This window comes from Lactuca sativa, chromosome 4 (assembly GCF_002870075.4).
Source record: "Lactuca sativa cultivar Salinas chromosome 4, Lsat_Salinas_v11, whole genome shotgun sequence".
NCBI classification, from domain to species: Eukaryota; Viridiplantae; Streptophyta; class Magnoliopsida; order Asterales; family Asteraceae; genus Lactuca; species Lactuca sativa.
Window position 1 is genome coordinate 214220859 of NC_056626.2, and position 12345 is coordinate 214233203.

Consider the following 12345-nt stretch of genomic DNA (forward strand, 5'->3'; position numbering starts at 1 on the left):
AGTCTTCTTTGTCTTTTTTTGAAATTGTGTTTGGCTTTGAGCGAGAGAAGTAACGAGTTCTTGAAGACTCGTTTGATGGTTACCACTTAACTAGCCTTGTTGTTGAGGTTGTTGGTAATGTGGATGGATGAGATGTTTGTGGATATAGACGATTTTTGGATGGGTATTGAGAAAATTGGGGTCCATCATAACATTTGGTGGGTTTTGCTTTGGTGGTTATCGGTTGTTTGGGTTATTCCTCCAATTTGGGTTGAACGTGTTTTGAAATCCCGTGGGTCTTGGTTGACCTTGATATTTCACTTTTAAGTGTGGGCACTTGTCCGTATAATGCCCTGTCATTGCACAAGTACCACAAACCATCTATTGTTGACCACTTCCCATCACCATTTGACTTAACATATTAGTCAAATCCAATAGCTTTGACCTCAAGTGTTGGTTATTGCTAACTTCACCAAGAACTTGTGGAAATTTCTCTTCATGTCATTTCAAGTCCCAGAATTTCTTTGATTTTGAGAAATTGTACCAAAAAGTGATCTTATCTCTTGAGGTTTCTTGTTGAATAAATCACCACCACTTGAAGAATAAATCATCCTCCAATCTTTTTCATTCATACCCTCATAAATTTTTTGAAGAAGTAATTGTTTGGTTATGTTGTGTTGAGGACGACTTGTACACAAGCTGTTGAATCGCTCCGAAAAATCATGAAAAGTCTCATTTTCCCCTTGACGAATCCCCAAGATGTCACTCATTTGACTTGATATTCAGGAAGTGGGATAAAACTAGCTATTGAAAGCTTTGAGTAACTCCCCCATGTATGAATAGATCCCAGTGGTAAGTTGAATTACCACTCTCTGACTTTATTTTTGAATGTGAGTGGGAAGGAAGATAACTTGAAATCATTAAATGTCACATGTTCATGTAACATACTAATACATATCATATGAAAGGACTTTAAATGCCTTTTGAGGATCTTCTAGTCGAAAACATCGAATGTGGTGAGTTGATGTATGAAACTTGAGTTCAATTCAGTCCCTCGACAGTTTGTGGGATAAACAATACCAAGAGGTGTATGAGTAACATCTATCTCCATCATTTGTCTTAGTGTCAACTCTTGAGGGGATTGGGTGGATTAGGGTTTTGGTGCGTGTAATTGGGAGGTTGTTGGTGACATGGGTATGGGTATTGTTGGTGATTGTACATTTGTGGTGGATAAGGTTGGTAGTTAGTATATTGTTTGTAGGGGGTTGTTGTTGTGGGTACATCGGGTATTGGTACATTGTAGGTTGTTGGTAATTGGGTTGTAGTGATTGATGTGCTTGTTGTTATTGAACAAGAAGTGCATTATTTTGAGGTTGATTGTTTTGTTAGAGGTTTGGGTTTTGTGGTTGTAGTTGTTTATAATTGGATTGATTTAGGCGAGGATGTGGTTGATTCCAATGTGTCATATCTATGAGAGGTTCTTGGTGTTGTTGTTGTTGTTATCTTGGTTTTTAGGGTGAGTTATTGACATCTTCATTGTATAGGTTTGGCTTGGGATTATGTGGTGGATTGTGATTCATGGCTATGTAGTTTTCCAACATAATATATTCAACGGAATGACAAACAATTAGAGAACTCGGATCGGTGTCGGTATAACTCGAAGTATAAACTTAATCTTCTATGTTGTTTAGTGGAGAGGAGGAATAAGGTTGAACGAGTTGTTTTTTTGCTTGTTTGGCTAACCTTTTCAACATTTTTACATCTTTTTCAATCTTTGAATTGTAGAGTAGTTCACCGGTTCTTATAGACGTAGGCATAAAAAATCAAATAACAATAACCAATTTCCCCGCCAACAGCACCAACACATGTTGGGATGTCAACTCCACCAAGCTAATTACATCGTTTGTTTACAAATAAAACATGATATAATGGTTAAAAGGGGTATCGATCCTCTGGGAGATGGTTGTATTCAATGACCAATGCAATCTAATAGAAATAGTAAAATAAAACTAACTAACTACAATTAAACTAAAAAGAGAGGTTTTTGTGATTCCATGAAAAATAAAAGACTTGATGAATTAAAATACTTGCAATTAATCAAGATTGTAAGATGCTCAAGTAGTGGAGAGAATCGGTCAACGAAGCCAAATCAACACAATCAACATTTGTATGTTGATCGTTAGGATTCAGCTCACTAGCTTATCATTCATTTAACATCACATTTTCACAACGAAAAAGTTTCATTGTATATAAGTAAAGCTTCCCATTTATAAATCAATTTTGAAGAAAATCGTTTATTCAAAATACATTTATTGAAAATCATAGTAATATAAAAGCGTGGAATCTTCATTGTTGTTAATGAATGTGTGCAGTCAACTCTTTTCCTTCCCATGATGACCAATGCTACTTGAAATAATAAACAACTAGGTAAGCGCAAAGCTAAGTAGTTTCACCTAAAATATCCCACACGATAAACATACAAGCATGCATCGGGTCTACTCAGCCATTGGGCTGGAATACCCAAGGTTTGTTGGCCTATTGCCTCAACCCAACTGCTCCTCCCGAGCCTCTGTGTCATCGGCTTATAGTAAGCTCGCACCGTGTATCTTGGCCTATAGCACAAAACAATACCGCCTTAACCTACTACCACCATATGCAGACATACAAACAATCATGGATCAAGTAGGCACATAATACAAGCAAACAACAATCATATAGCTCACTACCACCTACTATTCTCACACCTCACATTGTCCCACTACCATCTATCCTCCATGAAATGCGTAACCATAAGTAACCAGAGGTGAGATAGCCACCCAAACATATTTCATGGAAGAACCTGGCCTATGACTTTTCCTTTTCTACCCTCCAGCCCAAAACACAATTAAAGGTTAAATCTATTAAATAACATTACCTCTTCCCACAAGGACTAAACTTTGCCTCCTTAAGGCCCAAAGCCTCACACAATCGACTTCCAACCCATGGCCCAAAAATGACAGGAAATGGGATGTTACAATTCTCCTCCACATAAATTAGATTTCGTCCTTGCAATCAGCTCTCGCTTCCACTTCATGATGCAACCCCTCACATCAACCAAAATAAACGAAAACCCAGAAATTTGATCAACTCTAAACCTCCTATGATAAAATCCATGATGCTAATCCCGCATAAAAGTGCACCATCACGACGAGAACCAATTGGTCACATACCAAACTAGGCCACACTGTTACTTAGCTCTGACAGCCCCACTTAACTATCTACTGACAACACTCTAGTTTACCCTTGATCCACTAATCGACTAAAGCACTCGATCTTTCACCGATCCATTAACCAATAACAACACTCACGCTTACCCCCGATCCACAAACTAATGACAACACTTGAGCATACGCCCAATCAACTTATCAATAACAACACTCCGACTTACCCTAGATCCACTAACCGATGAAAACACTCAATCCCAACACGACTTAACTACCCTTACTAGGTCTTTAGGTTGTGAATTAGATCTTGAAACCCAATCAAATAAGAATAGACAATGAATCCATCATCACATCCCTTAACCTGGGCTCCTAACAACCTAGAGTCTAAATCACAAGCACGCCCTAAATTTGATGTCCAAACTAAAACTAAGACGACTTGAAGGGAAATCCGACAGCTGAAGATGATCCAGACGCGAAACCGAAAGATTCAGCAGATGTGTTGAAGTCTTGAACTTGGAGAAATTTAATTGAGAACCAAACCTTGGCACAAGGTCTTCCGGCTACATGTTTCCACTCTCCCCCACTTGAGATATGCTAGTGTTTGAAAGCTTCACAATCCTTCGATACTCAGACTAACTTAAGCTCTACCATTTGATCCCAACAACCGATACCCTGACATATAGGAGAATCTAAATCCTCTCAACATTCAAAAATTTCAATGCGCATATAACTGAGGACAAATATGATTAATCCATTTGTAACATTAAATCAATTTCAACAAATCTAAATAAGATAATTTTATTTAACTGACCGTCCAATATTATAATTGAACATTGAAACACAGACATAAATTAATGATGAATAACAATACCACCAATACTACATTGAAGAATTTCTAACTCAATTCTCGGTCCTCGGGACTTCGGTCATCCTATGATGACCATCAGGTAGTTGCCCGACTAAGGGTGTAGGATCCAACACCTCACCGAAAATGAGAAAAGGACAATGAGCTCTTATTAGGGGTGAGCAAAGGCGGGTACCCGCCCTAATTCTTTGGAACCGGAACCAGAACCAGCGTTTCTTGAAATTTTGAAATTGGAACCGGAACTGGGTACCCGGTTCATAATTTTCTTTTTATAATTTATTAATTAAAAATAGTAAACTAACAACATATTATTAACTGAAATTTATTAGTAAGTGTTTATTAATAAACGTTATAAGTTTGCTATCAATACGACTATCATTTTATAATTATGTTTAAAACCAAAAGTTATTTATAATGTTGAAAATCAAAAGAAAATTATTAGCAACTGTTTAATAGTATCACAATTTATTCATCTAAGTATCATTGTAGTAACACACATCAACATTAAGACATAATAATTAATATTTTATTAACGAAACATTTAAATTATTAATCATAATGGGGTTTTTGTGAATTGAAATGTCTAAACTCTTTAATGTCCAAAAGTTTAGCCAGAAACAAAGTAATAACACGTTTTAAATTATGTTAGAGTACTTAACATGTCGATGAGTATATATATATATATATATATATATATATATATATATATATATATATATATATATATATATATATATATATATATATATATATATATATAAAGTTTAGCCAGAAACAAAGTAATAACACGTTTTAAATGATGTTAGAGTACTTAACATGTCGATATATATATATATATATATATATATATATATATATATATATACATCGGTGCCGGCGGGTATCCAACGGATAGCGGTTCTGAAAAAATGAGAACTTGAACTGGAACCACTTAAGGCAGTTCCGATTTCGGAATCGGCGGTTCCAAGGCGGTTTCATTTCCGAAAGTGGTTACCCGGTTTCTTTGCTTAACCCTAGCTCTTATGTGGCCATCATGGCCGCAATGGAAACAAACTTGCACAATTTGTCTACAATATCTATCAAAATGGTCCTCCGAGTCAGACCCTTGACATACAAAAAATCTGCACCACCCCTCAGCTGCTCCTGAACCTCAGTCGGTGGAATTGAACCATTTCACTACAAACTGGGAATGAATCGGAGCCAAACATTGCTCCCTCGCCTGAGTCCCTCTCTCAAATTATCACCTCCTCACCACATCTTGAAGCTTAGCGAGGGTACTATATCGCTGGATAGACACAAAGTTTCGAATAACTGTCTTGAGCATGCGTAAATACTGAGTCATCTGAGCCTGCTCCAAAGTAGCGCACTCAAGATAGAAGAAAGCCCTCTCAGTGAATATCTTGGTGATCTCCGCCACCGAATCGGTCGTCTATCTTATATTCAGGTACTACTGAAGCAGTCTCTCCTAATCTCCCAATGGGAAAATTTATCATACAAAACATCTTCGAGGACTGCTCGCAAGTCACCGCAAACTTCTACTCGGGATTATAAGAACTAGTCACCAATATCCATCAATCCTTCGCTCCCAACATGAGAAGGTTCATGGCGTTGATCTTATGTTCATCTGAACAAGAACATGTGAAGAAACAACCCTCCACATCATATAACCATCTCATCGCCACAATTAGGTCATTGACCCCATCAAACTCTAGGGACTTTGTATTGTCAAAGTCCCGGTACTAGAAAGCTCTCTTCGTCGAACCCCTACGTCATCAACAAGCATTATAGCTACTACAAAAGCAACCTCAGAAAGCTTAGCATATCGATCTACGGATATCTTAATCATGGTGCTCTTAATCATTCAAAAAAACTCCGAAGTCACCTCCTTGATCCCCTCGGCCGCTCCTAAATCCATGATAGCACGGATGTCCTCCTCACTGAGACCTGCTCTCCCAGTTCCGATAGCTCCTAATTATGAACCTTCACTAACCGCTATACTGAAAATATACCAAGAGAAGATCATACATCGCAACACAATCGGCAACACACCAGGCCCTACTCCTATTAGTTCCTTAGTAGCCTCAAAATTCCTCCTGAATCTCATACGAATCTTGTCCTTTCATTAGTACGGGCCCATACTACCTTCCACACGTATACATAGTCGATTCAAAATTTAGCCCAAGTTCCTACGTCACTGCACTAAACTACCCCTTGGTGTACTAACGCCTACATATCTTACAAGCTACAACTAACTTCCTAGGCACTCTTTCTAAGATTATCCTTGCTCCCGCACCACTGGTTGCTTTTGTGCATGCTTGTTGTACATAATACGGGGTCAGATAGACTATTGAATAATCAACTAGGCCCTAAACCCATAGCCAAAAAAGCAAAAAGAAGCGAGGGCATGTTGATCATTCTAAGGCTATTCAATCCCGACCATATACAACTAATCAACATACACATATCATTCATACAAACAAGTAACATATAGCAAGAAACTCCCTATATCATAAGGCAATACTAAAATCAAACACTTTTATTTAATAGTTTCTAAAAGAACCTTATCCACTAGCACACTTTTCTAACAATCCATATATCAGCACAATCAAAACTCAACAAACATAACAAACATGGGTATTTTGGGAACCACACTTCTATTCGGCCTCTGACTGACTGTACACACCACGTCTTCCTAAAATGGCCAAAGTTATGTCAAGGACCACGTTCTTGATCCCAAGTCAACAATCAAATAAGAACATGACAAGAGACCGAAACCATGTCCCTAACCCAACCCTTTTATTATAAATTCTTTTTCAAAAACGTTTTACATAAACTCTTGGATCCTAGTTTGAGTCTGGATTCACACAAGTGTTCCTCCAATTTGCTCAAACCAGGGCCCTAATACCAACTTGTAATATCCCATTTTCACTACCAAAAATTTTCATTTTATTTAAGCAAAGCTTCCCAATTATAAATCCATTTTGAACATAAACATTTATTCCAAATACATTTATTGAAAATCAGAGTAATATTAAAGCGTATAATCTTCATTATTTTTTATGAATGTGGAAAGTCACGCCTTCGTCTTCCCATGACGACCGATGATACTTAAAACAATAAACAACTGGTTAAAAACAAAACTTAGTGAGTTTCCCCCAAAATACCCCATACGATAAACATATAACCATGCATCGGGTCCACTCAGCCATCAGGCTGGAATACCCAAGGCCTCAAGCCAACCACTCCTTCTAAGCCTCCATGCCTTCGGCTTACAGTCGGTGTGCACATAATATCTTGGCCTATAGCACAAAGTAGGACTGCCTCAACCCACTACCACCTTATGTCCACATATAAACAACAAAGGATAAAGTAAGCACATAATACATGCGAACAACAATCATACAATTCACTACCGCCTACTAGTCCTCACACCAAACACTGTCTTGCTACCATCTATGCTTAATGAAATGCATTACTACAAGTGACTAGTGGTGAGATAGCCACCTAAATAGATGATTCTACACTATAGCGACAACCAAACAAGGTACAAGAAAGAAATCCTAGATTAAGAGTTCTCAGGCTATCGTACATGACCACATACATTCCCTAAAGCGCTCCACTAGATGATAACCAACAATTATAGGTAGACATACATATCTACATATCACTACCTCATACCAACACCCTATATACTAGGATACAGATCTAGCAGATCACAACAGCATAGCAACATTCTATATACGTTGATACAAATCTAATAGATCTTTACTGCATAACAACATCTTATATAGCAGGATACAGATCTAACAAATCACTACATGATAGCGATGTACTAAATACCAACAATCTAAGTAATACATAACCATATATATTCAGCGCTGATATAGACACACAGACATGTGATCCTACTCTAGAGCCACAACAAGAAAATTAACATGCAAGAAAGCCTAGAACAAGGGTCATTAGTCTATCTAAAATGACTATATAGAGTCCCTATTACATGCCTTTACTAAAATAAATCTAAAACTAGTGGTCTGCCATTGGTGCCTTCAACCTACTGGAACAATGAGGCCTAACTCATCTGAAATGAAGAAACCCTAAAAATTAAGACGCATTTCCCTTTCTGCACCGCGTACTCCCGTGAATCTGCTAATCACCAAAACCAAGTAAAACTATAATTAACATTTGAAAAATCACAATTTTGACCTAAACTCAAACTTGGTCAAAAGTCAATGGTTAAATAAATCCTAAAGTCAAAGTCTATGGCAGCTACGTATGCCCAGTGTACATGACCTGATCTTATTTCTGCATTAAGTACTTTATCACTTAAGACCTTTTTTCCAGAGCTCAGATCTAGATTTAAAATATCGACTTAAGTCATAAATTCTCTACCTTTATAACTTTCCATTTCTAGAGAAGGTCTATAAGCCAAAACCCTAACATATTAATCCATTAAGACATCATAACTCTTTCATGGAAGGAATAGACATAGCAAGATCACATTTTATGGTTCCAAATAGCTTTATAATGGATAAAGTTTCCAACTTTATCCATTAGAATGGTCTCAACAAACAATATGTAGTATTTAAGTCTCAAATGGACCAAAAGTGCATGTTTTTCAACTTAATCCATTAAGTGCAAGTCTCCAACCTTCAAATCTAAATTAATATGATGTTTCGATGGTTAAAGTTTCCAACTATATACATAATAAGGTCTAAAACTTTCAAGATCTAAAATTTATGCACTTAAAGTGACCAACAACTCATAACACTCAAAACCAGCTAGATCAAATAATTTCATCATCAAGATTCAAACTTTATACCTCCAGAAGAAAGATCAATATGAACAAGGTCTGGATCTAAATGCTCCAATGCAACAAACACTTCTCCAGTAAGCTTCTTCTTCTACAAGATGCACCAATAACATTACAAAGCACTTAAAACACCTTTGATTGCACACAAGGCTCAAAATAGGGTTAGGGTTTCAAGGGAGGACGTTGAAGGGGTGGAGGATGAGAATGGAATAGGTTTGGGGGAGTTAAGGAGCTTAAATAGGGCTAAAAAATATCAAATTAGAGTTTGGGTTCTAATCGTGAACGCCCAATGTACTACTGGTATGTTCAATGTACCAGGTTGATCCCCTGCGATCCTCCTTGCCTAGTGCGCCCATCGTATGCCCCGTACACCCAATGTATATGGCTTAAGACAAAACCATCCTAACTGCAAACAGTCAAAAGCTCTTCATTCTAACTCCCTTTTTAACTTTCTTTGTATCCACGGAAAGGTGGTGAAGAGCTCTAGAATACTATCCAAATATCTTAGACTAAAAAATTCTCGAACAAAAATCCATATTTCATGCACGAACCCAGATGATAACTTTTCCCTTTCTACCCTTTTGCCTAAAACACAATTCAAGGGTTAATCCACTAACTGCAAGCCTCCAACCTTCAAATCTGAGTCAATATTATGTTTAGATGGATAAAGTTTCCAAGTTTATCCATAAAAAGCTCTAAAACTTTCAAGTTCTAAACTTTACGCACTTAAAGTGACCGAAAGCTCAAAACAATCCAAACTAGCTAGATCTAACGATTTCATCATCAAGATTCAAACTTTATACCTCTAGAAGAAAGATCAATATGAACAAGGTATGGATCTACAAGCTCCAATGCAACCAACACTTCTCCAATGACCTCATTCTTCTTCAAGATGCACCAAGAACACTCCAAAGCACTTCAAAACACCGTAATTTTTCTCACAAGGCGCAAACTAAGGTTAGGGTTTCTAGGGAGGATGTTGAATGAGTGGAGTCTAAGAATCGAAAGGGCTTGGGGGAGTTAAGGAGGTTAAATAGGGCTTAAAACCCTCAAATTAGGGTTTGGGGTTTGATCGCGTACGTCCAACGTACTCCTGGTAAGCCTATCATACTAAGTGGATCCAATCACGGTCCTCCTTGCCTAGTATGCGCCATACACCCAGCATACGTGGCTTAACCTAAAACCGTTCTAACTTTAGAAGGTCGTAACTTCTTCATTCCAACTCCATTTTTGACGTTCTTTATATCAACAGAAAGGTGTTGAAGTGATCTACAAGATTATTTTTATCTTGGACTAAAAATTTATCAAACAAAAATCCACATTTCATGCAAGAATCCAACCTATGACTTTTCCTTTTCTACCCTCGGCCCAAAACACTATTAAACATTAAATCTATTAACTAACATTACCTCCTCTCACAGGGACTAAACTTTTCCTCCTTAAGACCCATAACCTTACATAATTGACTTCCAGCCCACGGCCCAGAAATGGCAGGAAATAGGATGTTACAACTTTTCCCACATAAATTAGATATCGTCTGTGAAATCAACTCTCGCTTCCACTTCACGATAAAACCCCGCACATCCACCAAAATAACCAAAAACCCACAAATTTGATTGACTCTAAACCTCTTATGCCAAATGCTATGATGCTAATCCCACACAAAAGTGCACCATCTTTGCGAGAACCAACTGGTCGCATACCAAACTAGGCCACACTCTTTCTTGACTCTGACAGCCCTACTTAACTATATACTGAAAACACTCATGCTTAACCATGATCAACTTGTCGACTACATCACACGAGCTTTCACCGATCCATTAACCAGTAACATCACTCGCGCTTATACTTGATCTATAAACTGATGAAAACAACCGAGCTTATGCCCGATCCACTTACTAGTAATAATACTCGTACATACACTGAATCGACTAACCGATGAAAATGCTCGATCCCAACATGACTTTATTGGCCTTACTAGGTCTTTAGGATGTGACTTAGACATCTAAACCTCAATCAAATAAGAACAGACAAGGAGGCCCTTATCACATCCCTCAACCTAGGCTCCTAACAACCAAGAGTCTAAAGCACAAGCACGCCCTACATATGATGTCACAACTAAAACTAAGACGACTTGAAGGGAAATCCAACAACTAACGATGATCTCGATGCGAAACGGAAAGATTCAACAGATGCGCTGACGTCTTGAACCTGGAGAAATTAAATTGAGAACTGAACCTTAGCACAACGTCTTCCTGTTACATGTTTCCACTCTCCCCCGCATAAGTTATGCTAGTGTCTGAAAAATTTACAATCATTCAATACCCAGACTAACTTGAGCTCTACCACTTGATCCCTACTGCCGATACCCTGACACATAGGGGAATGTAAATCCTCACAACATTTAAAAATTTCAAAGTTTATACAACCGAGGACAAATATGATTAATCCCTTCATAAAAATAAATCAATTTAAAAAATCTAAATAAGATAATTTCATTTAACTGATCGTCCAATATTACAATTGAAATTTGAAACACAAACATAAATTAGTGATGAATACCAATACCACCAAAATTACAAAATAGAAGAATTGTCAACTTAATTCTTGGTTCTTGGGACTTCGGTTGTCGTATGGCGACTTTCTGGTAACTGGTAAGCTAAGGGTGTAGGATCTAACACCTCACCGAAAACGAGGAAAGGAGAAAGTAATTTGATGTAGCCTTCCTGGACGCAATGGAAACAAACTTGCACTCTCTACTTGCAATCTCTATCAAAATGGTCCTCCTAGCCACACCTATGACATACAAAAGATCTGCACCTCCCCTCAGCTGCTCCTTAACTCCAGCCAACGGACTTGAACCATTTCGTTGTAAGCTGGGAATGAATCAGATCCTAACACTGCTCCCTTGCCTGAGTCTCTATCTCAATTTCTCGCCTCCTCATGACATCTTGAAGCTTAGAGAGGGTACTATATCACTAGATAGACACAAAGTGTTGAATATCTGTCTTGAACATGCTCAAATACCGAGTCATCTGAGCCTGCATTGTAGTAGCCTGCTCAAGACAAAACAAAGCCCTCTCTATAAACATCTTGGTGATCTCATCTACCGACTCGGTCGTCTATCTCAGATCCAGGTACTTTTGAATTAAAAACTAATAGATCGATAGATTCTTAACAATAATATGAATAATAAAAACAAAAGCAATGATCGAAGTTGTGCTTAAAATCAATGCCTTAGAAGAGCTCGACATGAACTTCTCTGTAAAGGCAAAGTAGGGCAAATACCATCGACACCCTAATATGGCGTGTGCATGCATTTTAAAGAGTCTAACCCTAGAATCATTAAACACCGGGTGGACATGCCCAACCCATTACAAAATGGAGTATTCTAGCGTACATTACAATTGACACAACACAAAATATCGCAACAATTTCCCCCTCATGTGACTATAAGGAGGGCAGATTCTTCAATGCTGAATGCA